This window comes from Leucopleurus acutus, assembly GCF_964270905.1.
Source record: "Leucopleurus acutus genome assembly, chromosome: 16".
Lineage (NCBI taxonomy): Eukaryota > Metazoa > Chordata > Mammalia > Artiodactyla > Delphinidae > Leucopleurus > Leucopleurus acutus.
The window spans coordinates 19,529,824-19,549,338 of NC_139158.1; positions in this window are offsets into that span (position 1 = coordinate 19,529,824).

Consider the following 19,515-nt stretch of genomic DNA (forward strand, 5'->3'; position numbering starts at 1 on the left):
CAGCAACAAAGACCCAACACAGCCAAAAATAAATAAATAAATTTATTTTAAAAAATATCTCAAATAATGAAATAAAGTCAATACATATCAAAACCTGTGTCATATGGCAAATATGGGTTAAGAGGAAAATACAGAGCCTTAAACAAATATATTAGTAAAGAAGGCAAAAAAACCAAATGAATTTAGTATTCAAAGAAGAATAAAAAGAACAACAGGGCTTCCCTGGTGGCGCAGTGGTTTAGAGTCCGCCTGCCGATGCAGGGCACATGGGTTCGTGCCCCGATCCGGGAAGATCCCACATGCCGCGGAGCGGCTGGGCCCGTGAGCCATGGCCGCTGAGCCTGCGCTCCGCAACGGGAGAGGCCACAACACTGAGAGGACCGCGTACCGCAAAAAAAAAAAAAAAAAAAAAAAAAGAACAACAAACTATTCTAGGAAATTAGAAGAAAGAAAATCATAAAGAAATGAATCAACTAGAAAATGAAACAAATTTTAAAAGTACAGTTGGTTAATCCAAGAACTGACTCTTTGGGATGGGGTGGGTTAAAGTGAAATAGATAAACTACAGAGTGAACTAATTAGAAAAAACAAAAACAAAACAGAAAAAGCACTGAAAAGACATTAAAAGTAAGGAGAAGGAAACAACATAATACAGAGGAAATGAAAAGATTTAATACCTAGCAAAACTTTGTGCAATTACATTTGAAAATCTGAAATAGATGACTTTCCAGGAAAATATAAATAACTGTACCAAAATAAATACAACGCTAGAAATCTTAAAACAGTAAGCAGGAACAAAACTGAGAATGTTATCAACCAGCTCCCTACCAAAAACCCACCAGACTCAGAGAGTTTCTTAGAGGAATTCTTCTGAATAGCCAAGAAATAGACAATTTTTTTTGTATGTAAGTTGTATCAGAGCACACAGAAGTAAAAGACGTTCATATTTTCTGTGAAAGCCACATCAAAACATGAAAATCATGTCACAAAAACCATATACCAAGCTCATTTATAAATATTACATCTTAAATAAGATATTACTAAAGAAAACCTAACATATTTCAGGAATGTAGGTAATGCTAAGTGTTAAGAAATCTTTTTTTTTTTTTGGCTGCACGGCTTGCGGGATCTCAGTTCCCAGACCAGGGATTGAACCAGGCCATGACAGTGAAAGCCCAGAAATCTAACCACTAGGCAACCAGGGAACTCCCAAAAAAATCTATTAATAATCATTGTTCCCCATATATTTTGATTTTTAAAAAAATCGCCATAATATAAAAATTTTAATGTTATTAGCATAGACAACAAAATATTCTCTTACGTCTTTCAAAATCTCTACTGTATATCTGGCTAAACCTTTTTTATTTCCAATTTTTGAAATATGCTCTCTATTTTTCTTTGTAAATCTCTCTAGAGTTTTATTTTATTGATCTTATCAAAGATCTGGTATATGGATTTATTTAACATTTGTTTTTCGCTATTGTTTAATATAGTAGTGGCTGACTTTGTCATGACTGATTCTATCTACCTCCTATTTTAGTTCATTTAGTTCTTTCCCATAACATCTTTTTATCAGAAACTTACTTCATTTCTTTTTATGCTTTCTTAATAAAAAGCATTTAAAATTATGATTTTGCCTCTGATTACTGGGTTGCCTCTCTCTCGTAAGTTTTGAAAGGTAGTGTTCTTTTTGTGTTATTTTGTACACAAACAGAAACTAAAGTTTTAATTTCCTCTTTTCCCCAAAGTAATTTTTTAGGGGATTTTAAAAAATTCTAAGTATTTTGATTTTTTCAGTAATCTGACATTATTCATTTATAGTTTGTTTTTATCAAATATGTAATTTGACTTGTACAATTTCTGCCTTTGGAATTTACTTACGTTTTCATTTGGCCTAACGTGTTATCATTTTTTATTTAAATCCTGATTTTCTTGTATTTTGTTCTTTCAGAATGAGAAGAGCCTGTTAATCTCTTGCTTAATTTTATTTTTGTTAATATTTCTTATAATTCCATAGAAATAATTATTTTTAATCCCCACACTCTTTGCCTCAGCCCTGCTTTAAATTTGAGGTAATAAATTCAAAGGCACTTAACAAAAAGCTCTAAGATAAAAAAACTGTTGGGCTTCCCTGGTGGCACAGTGGTTGAGAGTCCGCCTGCCGATGCAGGGGACACGGGTTCGTGCCCCGGTCCGGGAAGATCCCACATGCCGCGGAGCGGCTGAGCCCATGAGCCATGGCCTCTGAGCCTGCGCGTCCGGAGCCTGTGCTCTGCAACGGGAGAGGTCACAACAGTGAGAGGCCCAAGTACCGCAAAAAAAAAAAACAAAAAACTGTTGACTCCAGTTCTTTTGAGAATGCAAAACACTAGCTTTTACTTAAATAGATTTTTAAAAAACATGTTAAAAACATATTTACAATCTAGTGATAAAATTAAGTTAAATACGTACTTTTATGAATTTCTGTCATCATAAAATTAAGTTTTTGTCTAAGTCTGATAACTATAAAAAGTAAGGAACTTTCTTAAAGTCAGAAATTATTTTAATGCTCCTAGGACCGTTCATTTAAAATCTTAAAAAATTAAATATTTATACAGGAAATGGCATTTGCTAGAGTGTTTGTTGTAGAGAATTTTGCTTGTTTCCTCAATGTTCTAAGCTACATTTATCATGGGAGTTTAATTTTTCTTACTGATGCAATTATAATGAAGCCAGCCAGCATATAAACTCTGTATATTCTCTTGGAGTTAAGGAAAAGCTCTTGTTAAGACTTTTCTCCTTACCGAAGTCATATTATAGAAATAAATGGCGATTATAGTGGAAACTATTTAAAACCACAGAATAGAATCTCACTTTCTTTGACAGTTCCTATCATTTTTTTTCTGCAGTGCTTTGGTTTTTATCTCATAGATGTTCACAAATATTATTATCCTTTAGGAGGATTGTACCTTCTGCCATAAAATAATACTCTGTCCAAAATGCTTTTTTGTCCTCTTTCCTCTAAAATTAATATTACCGTTCTGTCTCATTTACTTTTATATTTCTGATGTATTTTAGATCACCCTCCTCCCCCTTTTTTTTTGCTTAACACTTTTGATTCACTTTCCATAGGTTTGTCTCTTGGAAACATGATATAGCTAGATTTTTTTTTAACAACTTTATTGGAGTATAATTGCTTTACAATGGTATGTTAGTTTCTGCTTTATAACAAAGTGAATCAGTTATACATATACATATGTTTCCATATCTCTTCCCTCTTGCTTCTCCCTCCCTCCCACCCTCCCTATCCCACCCCTCTAGGTGGTCACAAACCACCTAGCTGATCTCCCTGTGCTATGCGGCTGCTTCCCCCTAGCTATCTATTTTACGTTTGGTAGTGTATATGTGTCCATGCCGCTCTCTCACTTTGTCACAGCTTACCCTTCCCCCTCCCCATATCCAGCAATCTTGAGAACAAAAAATGGAGCTGGAGGAATCAGGCTCCCTGACTTCAGACTATACTACAAAGCCACAGTAATCAAGACAGTATGGTACTGGCACGAAAACAGAAATATAAATCAATGGAACAGGATACAGAGCCCAGAGATAAACCCACGCACATATGGTCACCTTACCTTTGATAAAGGAGGCAAGAATATACAGTGGAGAAAAGACAGCCTCTTCAATAAGTGGTGCTGGGAAAACTGGACGGGTACATGTAAAAGTATGAAATTAGAACACTCCCTAACACCATACACAAAAATAAACTCAAAATGGATTAAAGACCTAAATGTAAGACTGGACACTATAAAACTCTTAGTTAGATATTTAAAATCTCATCTAAAAGGGCTTGGTTTTTTAATGGGATTGGTTAAGTCTTTTCATTACTGTTCTGTTAGGTCTTATCATTGTCATCATACTTTATACTTTCTGAAGTTAATGCTCCCTTGTTTATTTTTTCCTCTTGTCATTTGCAGTATGAATCATTCTGCCTTTGTTGGTGTTATTGTTCTACTTTTTATAGATTTGTTCATTTATTTTATTCCCAGACACACATCCTCTGCTTGGGTAGTTCAGAGTTTCCATAATCCTGTCTTAGTGAAAGGCTGTGATCTTAGGGAAGTGGAATGCAATTTCAATTTAGGAAATGGTTTGAAGCGAATGCTCCCAAGAAGCTCCAATTTCAGGACACTTTTACACAAAGTTCAAGAAGATTCCCGAGCCGCTCTGCTGATTTAATTGTCTTGACTAATCTGTTTACTCAATCAATGTCAGGTAGGCTGAGGGGAATTTGGGATCAGGATGAAATTAATCAATCCATGTCCTGTAGGCCCTGGGGTAAACTCGATCTCTGGGAAGGCAAAAAACTAGCACTGGGGCGTTTATTAATTTGAAATTGGGTTTCTCTAGGTACAGAAGGGCAAATTGAGGATCCCAAACACTTAGATATCTTCCCCTCTCTTTCCTGAGAAAGGTTATGTCGTTTGATCTCATCACCACTTGTTTGGATCCTAACTGCCACTGAATCAACATCTATATTTAAGAAACAAATGAAGCAGAAGAAAAAGAACAGTAGATATGAAAGTAGGAACTACAAAAACAATTGATGTGTTGGAAAATGTTGAGGTCAGGGGGTTGGATGCCAGTTGGGACCTTAGACTGGAGGCTTTTAATGCAATAGCAGCTGGTGATGGGTAACCTGGATGTTCTCCAAAACACTGGTAGAGGCGAGCCTCATAAATTAGTTTTGATCACTGTTTGGCATTTCCCATTTTCAGTTTACAGAAGGGCCACTATATAATTTGTATATCTTCTTTTTTTTTTTTTATTGGGGTATAGTTGTTTTACAATGTTGTGTTAGTTTCTACTGTACAGCAAAGTGAAGTAGAGTTGCCTGTGCTATATGTATATCTTCTTTTTGAAGAATTACTTTTGACATATTCATTAAATATTATAATCATGTGATTATACTTATTTAGACACCATATAATCTCTATTGTAGTTACTTCTATTTAATTGGTGTCTTTGTTCATCTTTCCACTTCTCTCAAGACTTCCCTTTTCTTAAGATCTTTCTTTCCAAATTAGTTTTAGTCACATGAGTAAGACACGAACGCATTCTTCTTATTAAATCCAAGTTAGTCTAAGTTTCCTCTCTCCCTCCACAGAGGCACAGAAGTAACCACTCCGGTGTGAATCTATTTCTCTCTCTCTCTCTCTCTCTCTCTCTTTCTCTCATCTATCCATCTATCTATCTAATTAATTTTAAAATGTGGTATTTTTTTAATGACATCACAGTGTACAGCTTGCTTTTTCCCCTTCCCCACATAGTGATATGTTTTAGAGATCTAACCAGAGATCTATTTTAAATTGCTACATAAAATTCCTTACAATGGATACACCACAATTTTTTGGCCATAACCCAATTGATGGATATGAGATTGTTCTGTTTGGGGGCCACTGTAAACAATGTTTACAATGTTGCAAGGAATTTCCTTCTATATGCCTTCCTGTGTCCATATACAGAGCTTTAGGGAAGAAACTAAGCAGTGAAATTGCTCAATTTACTGTTGTCATTTTGTATTTCTAGAGCTGTGCTATCCAATACGGTAGCCACTCGCCACATATAGCCACTGAGCACTTGAAATAGAACTAAATTTTTAGCTTTACTTAATTTTTAAAATTTTGAAACTGAATCAGAATAACAGGTTTTTTTTGTTATATTGAATTTTGGTAGGACAAACAAATAATTGCATTGCATAAAATATTATTGTTATAATGTAGGGCACATATGCATTGTTATAGGTAGGCCACTTGTGCACGTTCCTAGGATGATATATAAACACATCACCTATTTAATTGGTGTATATGGACTGATTCAGTTTGAATGATTTTTTTCTGTGCACTGATGTAAATCACTGTAATGTGTTTACTGGAATATTTTATGCAGACAGTATGAGTTGCATAAAACCTTTTAAATTGCAATTAGTAATTAAATCAAAATATGTATTATTTTAATTATAATTCAATTACTTTTTTACGTAGGAATCAATTTTAAAGGTATAAAATGAAGGTGTACAAATGATGAAGAATCAAATGGAGCTGTAGAAGCTAGTGACCAAAATAGTGAAAAAAAAAAAGGGACTGGAAGAAGATAATGCCACAAACTTCACGATGAATGTCAATTGTAATTTGCTGTGGCAGAGCAATATGAACATGCTGTGTTATTGTGAAACAAACACTTAAAAAAATAATAAACTGGAAAATATTGAGGCATTTCCAGCAAATATACAGTTGAATTTGATAAGAAGTTTTCTCTCTACATTCAAAAAAGAATTGGTGAAGCACATGAAAAAATGCCCAATATCAGTAGTCATTAAGAAAATGCAAATCAAAACCAAAATGAGATCTTTTCGCATCTATTAGGATGGCTATTACTGAAAAAACAAACAAACAATCAAAAAAACAAACCCAGAAAATAACAAGCTTTGGTGAGAATGTGGACAAACTGGAACCCTGTGCGTTGCCATGAAAAATGGCATGGTAATTCCTCAAAAAACTAACATAAGAAATACCGTATGATCTAACAATTCCACTTCTTGGTACATATCCAAAAGAAGCAGAAGCAGGGACAGATATTGGTACACTCATGTTCGTAGCAGTATTATTCACAATAGCTAAAAGCTGGAAGTAACTCATTTGTCCGCCAATGGATGAATGGATATACAAAGTGTGGTATGTACTTAAGCGGAATATTATTCAGCCTTAAAAATGAAGGAAATTCTAACACCTGCTACTACATGGATGAACCTTAAAGACATTCCATATACTAAGTGAAATAAGTCAGTCACAAAAGGACAAATATTGCATGATTGCCCTTATATGAGATACCTAGAGTAGTCACATTCATAGAGACAGGAAGTAGAATGGTGCTTACTCAGGGCTGCAGGGAGAGGGAAAAGGAGAGTTAGTCTAATGGGTACAGAGTTTCAGTTGTGGAAGGTTTTAAAAGTTCTGGAGATGGATGGTGGTGAGGGTTGCTCAATGTGAATGCACTCAGTACCACAGAACTTTACACTTAAAAATGGTAAATTTTATGTTCGGTATGTTTCAACACACACACACACACACACACACACACACACACACACACACACACACACACACACACAACATTGAAATTAGTTGCCTGAAATCGGAATAAAATGTTGAACAAAAAAATTTTAAATAGGCGTTAACAGAATCAGAGATTGCAAATTTGGCCAGTTATAAAATGATTCTTGCACACACGTGTGCACACACAATTTTCCATGGAAAGATGGTAAAAGAAATTATTTTTTCAGTTATGAAAATTTTGTTAGAAAATTATGAAGAAGAGACTAAAAAGATATTTCATAACAAGTGAACAAGCTTCAACTAAGCCACCAAACAAATGCCCATAGAATAAAAGAATGTATCAAAGACAAATTAATTCAAATTTTGAAAAATAGCAAATTTTAGCTGAATCACACCATGAGACACTGCCAAATGAATACTTTGGGTATATAAAGGTCTTCCAAATTTATACAGAAACATTGTAAATCCATGGCTCTAAAAAAAACTGTAGATTAGAATTTTTGAATCTTTCACATCTGATAAAGATGAATTTCAGTTAGATATGAAAAAAAATAGTTTCTATCATGCCAGATGGTGCTCCAGCTATGTTCAGTCAAAAATGTGGATTTATTGGAATTTCAAAACAAGAGACTGATGTTTCCCTTATTGCTTCATCCCACCGTATGATATATATTGAAAATATTTGTGTTCACTTTCAGAAGTAAACTCTATGGAAAGTGTTATGGATACAGTTGTTAAAATTACTCAGTGTATGCATTCAAATGCTGTGAATCATCACCAGTTTATGGAAAGGAACAGAAAGCAATGAATATGATGATCTTGTTTCTTAATCTATGTTCATGGGTTGAGTCATGGAAGAGTTTTACCAAGATTTACTGTACTGTCAATTCCAATTCAAGATTTACTTGAAAGAGAAGAAATTCTTACCAAATATTTAACAATCAAAGATTTAAAAAATGGCAGCATGATTTATGTTTTCTTGCTGATATCATAGTGTGTATGAATGAGATACATTTGAAGCTCTAAGGAAAGAGAAAAAGCTTACTTGTGACCAAGCTAGAAAAGTACAAGGATTTACACTGAATCTAAAATTTTTTTATAATGCAAATCAATAATTTTTACACATTTTAATATGAATCAATGTATATAATGCTTTAAGTGGTAATAATCAGCATTATGTAAATTAGCTGCAAAACCTACCAAAAAACTGGAAGAAATTTGAAGAAAAATTTTTGTGGGTATTGATAAACTTAAAGTTACTTTTCAATTTGTGCAAAACTCCTTTACATTCCATGTGAATACACTGAGTTGATGCAAGAAACAATGTATTAACATAACTTGGGCAAACATAGCTTTGAAATTGATATGCTTTTGCTGCAAACAATTCTTCTAATAAAGATGAATTTGTTTTGTCCATGTGGAGGTGAATATTAAAGGCAAGTGATTTTTGGTACTTGATTCAGTAGTTGGAAAACTTTTAAGCAGGTCTTGAACAACTTGGGAATGTGATTCTACTTTTTCAGCTGTAAATATAAACACAGATCAAATATTTCCAATGAAAATGTAGCATCTGGATGAGCTATGCCATGAGAGTTAAATACACCCTGAATTCCAAAGACTTAAAAGAACAACAAAAAGGAACATATCTGGATAAATAGTAGGATAAAGGTCCTATTGTGTAGCACTGGGAACTATAGTCAATATCCTATGATAAACCGTAATGGAAAAGAATATGAAAAAGAATATATATACGTATAACTGAACACTTTGCTGTATACCAGCAAACACTAAATCAACTATACTTCAATAAAATTTTTTAAATGGAACATATCTCACGAATAATTTTTTATATTGATTACATGTTGACACAATAATATTTGGGAAATATTGGTCAAATAAAATATAAAAATTAATTTCACCTGTTTCTGCCTTTTTTTTTTTCTTTTGCATGGGACTCTCACTGTTGTGGCCTCTCTCGTTGCGGAGTCCAGGCTCCGGACGCACAGGCTCAGTGGCCATAGCTCACGGGCCCAGCCGCTCCACGGCATGTGGGATCTTCCCGGACCGGGGCATGAACCCGTGTCCCCTGCATCGGCAGGCGGACTCTCAACCACTGCGCCACCAGGAGAGCCCTCTGCCTTTTTTAATGTAGCACTAGAAGATTTTATGTGGACCTAATTAAACTTAAAAGCTTTTTCACAGCAAAGGAAACCATAAACAAGACAAAAAGACAACGCTCAGAATGGGAGAAAATATTTGCAAACAAAGCAACTGACAAAGGATTAATCTCCAAAATATACAAGCAGCTCATATAGCTCAATATCAAAAAAATAAACAACCCAACCCCAAAATGGGCAGAAGACCTAAATAGACATTTTTCCAAAGAAGACATACAGATGGCCAACAAACACGTGAAAAGATGCTCAACACCGCTAATTATTAGAGAAATGCAAATCAAAACTGCAATGAGGTATGACCTCACACCCGTCAGAATGGTCATTATCAAAAAATCTACAAACAACAAATGCCGGAGGGGGTGTGGATAAAAGGGGACCCTCTTGCACTGTTGGTGGGAATGTAAATTGATACAGCCACTATGGAGAACAGTATGGAGGTTCCTCAAAAAACTAAAAACAGAACTACCATATGACCCAGCAATCCCACTACTGGGCATATACCCTGAGAAAGCCATAATTCAAAAAGAGTCATGTACCACAATGTTCATTGCAGCACTATTTACCATAGCCAGGACATGGAATCAACCTAAATGTCCATCAACAGAGGAATGGATAAAGATGTGGTACACATATACAATGGAATATTACTCAGCCATAAAAAGGAATGAAATTGGGTCATTTGTAGAGACGTGGTTGGACTTAGAGAGTGTCATACAGAGTGAAGTAAGTCAGAAAGAGAAAAGCAAATATCGTATACTAACGCATATATGTGGAATCTAGAAAAATGGTATAGATGATCTTATTTGCAAAGCAGAAATAGAGACATAGACATAGAGAACAAATGTATGGATACCAAGGGGGAAAGGGGCGGGGTGGGAGGAATTGGGAGACTGGGATCGACACATAGACATTATTGATACTACATATAAAATAGACAACTGATGGGAACGTACTATATAGCACAGGGACCTCTACCTAAGGCACTGTGGTAACCTAAATGGGAGGGAAGTCCAAAAAGAAAGAGATATCTGTACGTGTACGGCTGATTCATTTCGCTGTGCAGTGGAGGCTAACACAACAGTGTAAAGCAACCATACTCCAATAAAAATTAATTTAAAAAAAAGCGAAAAAAGAAGTTACATATGTGGCTTGCATTATTATTCTATTGGACAGCACAGATTAGAATCCGTCCCTTCTGATTAGCACCAGATCTCCCTCTGGGAGAATTACCCATTGTGATTAGGTCTGGCAGGAGGGCAGTTTACGGCACCTGCCACCTCTCTCAGCTCCCACACTGTGGAAGCCCAAGGAGCAGGATCCAGGATCCACGAACTTGGGCAGTCAGATGCTCACTCCCGGGACTTTGATTCTGGGCTAAGTGGTACAGAGACAGAAGGACTGTTTGGAAGTCAACCTTGACGTGGTATTGGTGGTAGTGTGTGGACCAAATTGTATTGCTGTTACTAACGGGGGGTGGGTTGAAGAGTCAAACAGAATGTCCACTACAGAAGTGTAGCCAGAGGAAGATGTCAAATCAGGCAAAGTTGGCATCAAGCCATGTGAAGGTTGAGCTAAGCCTCCAAATAGGGAATAAGTGAGAAATGTGGAAGCCAGGGAGATGGAAACGGGATGGAGTGTGGAGTGCAGCGTGCGCTGAGACTAAGTGGTAGCTGAAAGAACCACATAAAGATTAAGTAAGATGCAGATAAGGACTCCATGCCTGCCCTCATCAGCAGTCCTTCTAAGAAAACCATCCTCTGAGTTTTGGAGTGAAGACCTGGATTAATTCAGGAAAAAGGACTCTCTGGAACCATCCAATGCTATGGCAAACAAGGAAGCAATAGTGGGGATTCCTGCTGACAACAGGAGCCACAGACATGATCTCCTCCCTCCTTCCTTCTGCATGGGGCGGGGGGAGGAGGGAGGTCGTGCCCATTTCCTGTCCCCTCATCCTACTTTCTCTAAAGACCAGGTCCTGTGCTTCCCATCAATGGGAAGGAGTCTTAATCCACAGCGAGATTTAAAGGTTCAGGAGCTCAGTCCCTCTGGCTATCATCTCAGGTTTGATGAAGGGTCCAGCTTGTAACTGGGCTCCTGTGAGCAAGTCCCTACCTTATGCCCTGGTTCTGATGGCATCTCCCTTCTTCACTCCTGGGACTGAGTCCCTGTCTCAATGCCTTTCTTGGAATGTGGTTTATTCCTCCCAGAGGCTGGAAATGTTCTTTGAATCTCAGCTCAGTGACCACAGTCCTGCTTTCTGCCCACTGATTGATGCTCACCTACCTGACTTACCTGGATCTCAGGTGCTCCTAGACTTCCCATGGCTTGCTCCCCACACCCCTGTGTTGAAACCACCTGTGACAAAATTGCGTGCTCTCTTAAAGTCCAACTACCCATGTAAACTGACCATTCCTTTGGGCACTCTGTTCTGTCTGCAGATCTGAACCTCCTCACCCGGCCTGGGTTCAGAGTCCTTCCCCAAGTGCCTCCTGTGTTGCAGTTTATCCCTGGGTGTCCAGTCCTGTTCGGAGCCTCAAGATCACAGCCACTAATCTGGGCAGAGCCTTTGGGACGATTCTGCTATCTCAGTTCTCTCTGCCTAGAAAAAAAGCTTTCTCTGAGGAACCCAGTGAAACTCAACCTATTCTTTCTGGCTTTCACTTTGATTAATACCATTTCAATTAGCAATTTCCCTCCTAGCTTTCTTCTCCATTGTTTTCCCCAAAGAGACTAGCTTCTTTAGCTACTTTTCCCTGATTGAGCTCCATGAGGGCAAGGGTATTTGTTTGTTTAGCTCACTTGATGTGTTCCAAGTACCCAGAATAGAACCTGGCACATAGTAGGTGCTCAATAAATAACCATTGAATAAAGGAAAAAGAAACTATGACTCAGACTACTCAGAGGGATTAATACGCGTTAGCAGTGACCAGTACCCATATTAACATATAGCACACAGGATAAATCTCACTTATAGCATTTTAGGTAGTTTTTGTTTTATCAGTACTGGTCTTAAGAACATTCCTTAATACATGAAAGCAGGAACTCTTTTCCTCCCCATTTTGATGTGGATTTCATTTTTTGTCCGCCTTTCCACTATCACCGCAGGCCAGCTTTACCAGCCACTACCCAGGTGATGTCACACTGATCCAGCAAACCCACCAGCCAGACTTTCCTTATTATTTCCCTCCTGGATGTTTACAAAAGCCTCCTAACTGGTCTTCCTGACTCCCTTTTTCCCCAACTCCCCAGTTGTCCTCTTTAAGTGGCCACTGACTTTCCTAACACTGAACTGCATTGGAGACAGCATAGGTGTCAGAATGGCCAGAAGGTGACTCACCACCTTGCTATTTGAAGATGGACATGATACGGCGAGCTAGATCTACCTTGAGAAGATAACCGCTGCTGTGGGAGCATGGTCCATTGGCCTCTGTCTTGGACTCATCAGGGTTATGTTTCAAACCTCCCTTTTTTTTCTCTTACCCAGTTTTGATTTCAGCCCTGAGTCATTCAGTGGTCAGAATTTTGAGCTGACACTTCCTCTGGTTTCCTTAGTTGGAACCCCAGGCAGCTCTGGGCTGAACGGACTGACCCATGGGCCCCAGTGTGATACTACCTGTTCCATTCCTCGGGCAGCGGAATGTCTTGGGAGCCAGGACACCTGGCTTCTAGGCCTGGCTCTGCCACTAGTTGCATGACTTTGGGCAAATCACATCACCTCTCTGGGCCTCAGTGTTCACACCTGAGAAATGAAGGGGTTGCATTATATTAGTGATTCTCTGCTTTTAATTTTTTTCTCCCTCCCGAATATAGCCAGTGATATAGATTTACTTATGGACACACACACATATGCAACTTTTTGGTGCTAATTACATCCCTTTCTTCCCCACTCAAGAAAGCCTATTAGAATGCAAGGGAATGACAGTGGAAATTTGTTTTTATTAGTATTTTTTAAAAATAAGTAATCTGCAAGCTTGATATTTTGACTGTAATAGAGTTACACTTATTGAGGATTTAATTACCCACTTTCAGAATAAAAAGAGAGAGAGTGAGGGAGAGAGAAAGCATAAGGAAGAAAAACTCATCACCTTCATAGTGAGGAATAGTGTGAGATGGGAAACAGGGACCTGGTGGCTTCTGGGTTGGTCTCAGTCTCTACAAACCTCTCATCCTGTGAGGTTCATTAAGCTGAGAGTTAAACAATCATTTCTTAATACAAAGCCCCCAAAGGCAAACCAATGACATCACCTCATGTTCAGCTAAAGAAACAAAAATCTCTACCTATGCTTTTCTGGAAGAAAACTTGCCAAGAAAGTTTCTCATCTCCAGTATGGCCTCTTCCTTCGAGATTTTTCACCGGAAACTTCATGCAGTTTTCACCTTCTCTGCTGGCTTACCGATCCTCACGTCAGATGTGACTCTGCAGAATTTTACGCAGTCTTCACCCTTGACAACCGCTTGATTTATGAACCGAGGTGGGCAGCTGCTGAATTAGGTATCTCTAAGGTCTCATCTAGCATCCAAGTTCTGGGAAGAGCTTGGCTTAAGCCTACCATCCCCTACCTGGTTTCACCTGATCTAGTGTACGTTTCCACACTCCTGCCTAAGAGGAGGGCTCCACGTTGCTGTTTTAATAATTTTTCTTAGCAACATTTGTATCCATCTTTCAGTTTTATCCCCTTGTAAGAAAGGGATATCACTGCTGTCTCATTGTAAGAAAAGATCCCTCTTGCCCATGCTAATTCTTCCCCTTGTACTTTGATTCAGCAACCACCCCTGCCCCCGCCCATGCCAGCATCATTCTTTCTGTCACCGATGTCTTCAACGTCTCTTCCCTAATAGAGTGTAAGCTGCAGGAGGGCAGAGGCTGTGTCTAGTTTATTCACTGCTCTTTACCACTATCAAGAACTGATACGACAGGTACTTAGTAAGTAGTTGTGGACCACATGAATGACTGACGGATTGAATGAAGAAGTAAATGAATGAAACTACTCTTGTCTGCTGAATTCCCACTTTAGCAGGTAAACATGCTCTAGTTTTTCTCATTTTTCATGATAAACACTCACACAAACACTAAAAAAAAAAAAAACTATCAACCCCAAATAATTCTCTCCTAACTTTTAGAGTTAAAGGACTTGAAATAGGTGTCAGCGTTCACTGTTTCCAGTTCCTCACATCCCATTTCCCCTCAGACCTCTGCAGGCTGGTATCTGTTGCAGCCACATGAGTGAAACTGCTTCCACCAACACCTTCAAGAACCGACATGTTGCCAAATCCAATGGACAAATTTTTGTCCTCATTTTACTTGATCTCCTGACTCTAAATCATAAATGTGTTTGAATGTCTGCTGAATGAATTTATTATTCTCATATAAGCAGAGGGGAGACAGAAATGATTTTTTAAAAATATATGTCTGATCCGGGGCATGTATCCAGAGAAAACCACAATTCGAAAAGATATATGCACCCCAGTGTTCATAGCAGCACTATTTACAATAGCCAAGACATGGAAACAACCTAAATGTCCATCAACAGATGAATGGATAAAGAAGATGTGGTACATATATACAAGGGAATATTACTCAGCCATAAAAAACAATGAAATAATGCCATTTGCAGCAACATGGACCCAGAGATTATCACACTAAGTGAAGTAAGTCAGACAAAGACAAACATCATATGATATCACTTATGTGTGGAATCTAAAATATGATACAAATGACCTTATTCACAAAACAGAAATAGACCCACAGACATAAAACACAAACTTAGGGTTACCAAGGGGAAAGGTGCGAGGAGGGATAAATTAGGAGTTTGGGATTAACATATACACACTACTAGATATAAAATAGATAACCAACAAGGACCTACTGTATAGCACAGGGAACTATACTTAATATTTTGTAATAACCTATAAGGGAAAAGAATCTGAAAAAAAAAACATATATATGTATGTATAACTGAATCACTTTGCTGTACACCTGAAACTAACACGACACTGTAAATCAACTATACTCCAATAAATAAATAAATAAAACCTAAAAAATAAATAAAAATAATAATAAAACGCAAAAATGACAATAAAAATAGCTATTGCTTCAGTTTTCTCCAGGGTGATTAGTTTAAGGGAAGCCAGGTACAAAACCAGTTAGAGATTATAGAGATGCATTTGTTTACTGACTCACTTATTCATTCAAACACACGCATGTAATGAATCCCTTTAATGTGCCAGGTATTGGGGAAAAAAGACAAGGCAGCAGATTTCAGGGAGGGTCCCTCTGGTGGTTGTGCCATCTACCAACCAGATAGCTGATTTTGAATTAAAAAAAAATAATAATGCAACTATTAACATGTAACATTTATATTGAAAATACACACAGTTTCAAATGCTCAGTCTAATGAATTTTCAGAGACTGAACACACAAGTGTTAAGAGCACCTGGATTAAGAAACAGAACATTACCAGAATTCCCACTGGGTCTCCTTCTAGACACTCCTTCACCTCCATGATAACTGCTGGCTTGACTTGGACATTATAGATCATGGTTCCTGTTTTTGTGCTCTGCATAAGCACAATCGTACAGAATGCACTCTCATTGCCTCACTTGTCTCGCTCAACATGGTATTTTGGGGATTCATGGATATTGTGGTAAGTAGCTGTAGACATTCATTCTCATTGCTGTCTGAATTCTCTTTCAGCAAGACCCTCAACCTCCCCACATAATTATGGTTCCCTCTCGCCCAATAACATTTCCCGTCCCCCTTCCCTGCTTTCTCTCCATACTTCTTATCACCGTCTAACATACTGTACATTTTATTTATTTTATCTTTTGCTGCCTGCCTGGAATGTAAGTTCCGTGGAGTCGGATAAATACCACAAATACCCTGTGAACAAATGAACCTCAGCTACTTCCACATGGCTCCCAGCACACCCAGAGTCGGGGGTTGGGGGTGGAATGCCATGTTGCCCAGAAAGAACAGATGGGTCGGGACTGCAACAAAGTGTCATTTAGCAGGAGACGCCAACCTGATGTGGAGCCAGGTGTGGCTCTCCTACTGTGACATCTGTACCATGACCACGAATACCGATGCGAAAATCCTACATAAAATCCTTGCAAATGATTTTTAAAAGTTTATTAAAACCGAAAAAGAAAAAGGTCCAGAAATATCTATTAGTAGGGAATATCCCTTGGGATATTGGAAAATTGGATGTGAACTTTCTGTCTTTATATGCTTTTCATCTTTTGAATTATTAATAATAAGGTCTATTGCTTTAGTAATAAAATTTAAAGAATAACACACCACGGTTAAGTAGAAGTTATCCTAGTATTGTAAAAACCATTGAATGTTTACAAACTGATATTAAAGATATCACAAAGGCCGACAACGTTTTATAAAAATCACAAATTTAATGTCACAATAATAGAAGAATGCCTGGCTTAGAGTAAGCACTCAAATATTTCTTGAATGAATGAATGTAAAATATATTAACATGTTCAGTCATCCCTATAGGTCAAACAAGAAAAAAATAATTGAACTAATAAATGCTGAAAGAGCATTAAAAAAGAATTTAGCATAAAAGAAGAAAGTATATATATGTATAAAGGAATCACTTTGCTGTACAGCAAAAATTAATACAACACTGTAAATCAACCACACTTCAATAAAAATAAATGAATAATAAATAAAATCAAAAAGAGTTCAGCATCCATTCTTGATGAAAACCCTTGGCACGTGTTAAGGAAGAGGTTTCCATCATATGCCTCTCTGCAAACCACTGCAATCTGGCTTCTGCTGGCACCACGCCAGGGAAACTGCATTCCCCAAGGCTCTCAGTGCCCGTACATACTGCCAAATCCAATGCACTTGGCTGGGGACCAATAAATATGTAATGAATTAAGGAACGGATGATCAAAGAATCTCAGATCAACAGTCAACATCATACTGAACAATAAAACACTGGAGTTGTCTCTTTAAAGTCAGAAGCTAAACCAGGATATGAGCTACCACTGTCATTTGATGTTTTTCTGGAAGCTCAAGCAAAACCAAACAAAACACCATGGAGACAAAACAAGGTATAGCTCTTGGCAAGGAGACAAAAATGATCTTTCCTTGCATGAAACCTAGCAGAATCATCCAAAAACTATCAGCAATAAGAAGAGAGTTCTGGAAATTTACAAAATAAACACTCAAAGAGCAATAGTTTTCCCCCCAAATCAGCAAATGGAATGTCCATGGAATGATGAGTTATGAGACAGCTGAGAAAGTACAATATAAAGAAGGCACAGGGAATTCCCTGGCAGTCCAGTGGTTAAGACTTGGCACTTTCACTGTGGTGGCCCAGGTTCAATCCCTGGTTGGGGAACTAAGATCCTGCACGCTGTGTGGCACGGCCAGAAAAAAGAAGGCACAGAATCCCATGAATAAAAAGTAAAACAGTCTAGGTGAAAGATACAGAATCCTAGCTTTACAAATTAAAAAAAAAAGTTGTAAGAAGAATCAGATTTTTTTAAAAAAAATTGACTAGGGGCTTCCCTGGCGGTGCAGTGCTTAAGAATCTGCCTGCCAACGCAGGGGACACGGGTTCAAGCCCTGGTCCGGGAAGATCCCACATGCTGCAGAGAAACTAAGCCTGTGCGCCACAACTACTGAGCCCGTGTGCTACAAACTACTGAAGCCCGTGTGCCTAGAGCCTGTGCTCTGCAACAAGAGAAGCCCGCGCACCGCAGTTAAGAGTAGCCCCAGCTCGCCGCAACTAGAGAAAGCCTGTGCGCAGCAATGAAGACCCAATGCAGCCAAAAATAAATAAATAAAATAAATAAATTTATAATAAATAAATAAATAATTGGCTAAATGTGAAGAATAAATGATGCTTATGTTATGAATTTAACATTTAATTCTAGGTGAAAGAGACAGGCTAGATATCTATCATAAACAGATCACACACAGCTTAACTATGAGAGAGGGTCAAGGTTGTTAAAATGGAGCTGATATTGCCCCAACCTGGAAAGCATATCCCACTTCTCCCGTTACTGCTTGTAATCACTGTCTGAAGTTCCCATACTTGTAACCTCAGTTTCCCTGAGATGATAATCTGTTCTCCTAGAGAAGTGACTTGACAAACGTGGGAAAGTCTAAAACCAAGAACCGGGACGATGAACCTATTTAGGTCCAACTTGAAGCTCTTGGTTCAGCAGAAAGTTTTCACGGCCCTTGTGATAATTTGTGGGTTTTGCATATTATTTAAGGTGCGTGAAATACTTAGAAGAATTTTATTATCTAATGTACATTTATTTTGAAATGTTATTGCTTGAATTTTCACACTATTCTAAGTACTGGGCATCTCGTCCCTGCCTTAAGTGAGCTTAAGTTCTACTCAGAGATGGACACAGAGAACAAACAAACTAGTATTATTTCAAAAGTGACTGATGCATCTATGGTCAATTAATCTATGACAAAGGAGGCAAGAATACACAATGGAGGAAAAACCATCTCTTCAACAAGTGGTGCTGGGAAAACTGGACAGCCACGTGTAAAACAATGAGATTATAACATTCCTTCACAGAAAAATAAACGCAAAATGGTGTAGAGACCTAAGTGTAAGACCTGAAACCATAAAACTCTTACAAGAGAACATAGGCAGAACACTCTTTGATGTAAATCATAGCAATATTTTTTTGGATCTGTCTCCTAGGGCAAAAGAAATAAAAGCAAACATTTAAAAAATGGCACCTAATTAAACTTAAAATCTTTTGCACAGCAAAGAAAACCATCAACAAAATGAAAATAAAAAAGATGATATCAACCAACAAGTGGTTGATATCCAAAATATATAAACAGCTCATACAACTCAACATTAAAAAAAACCAAACAACCAATCAAGAAATGGGCAGAAGGCCTGAATAGATATTTTTCCAAGGAAGACATACAGATGGCCAACAAGCACATGGAAAGATGCTCAGCATCACTAATCATTAGAGAAATGCCAATCAAAACTGCAATGAGATATCACCTCACACCGGTCAGAATGGCTGTCACAAAAAAAGTCTACAAATAATACATGTTGGAGAGGGTACAGAGAAAAGGGAGCCCTGGTGCCCTGCTTGTGGCAACGTAAATTGACACAGCCACTAAAGAAAACAGTATGGAGGGGCCTCTAAAAACAAAACTTGGAGCTACCGGGTGATCCAGCAATTTCACTCCAGGGTATAGATCCAGAAAAAACAAAAGCACTAATTCAAAAAGATAC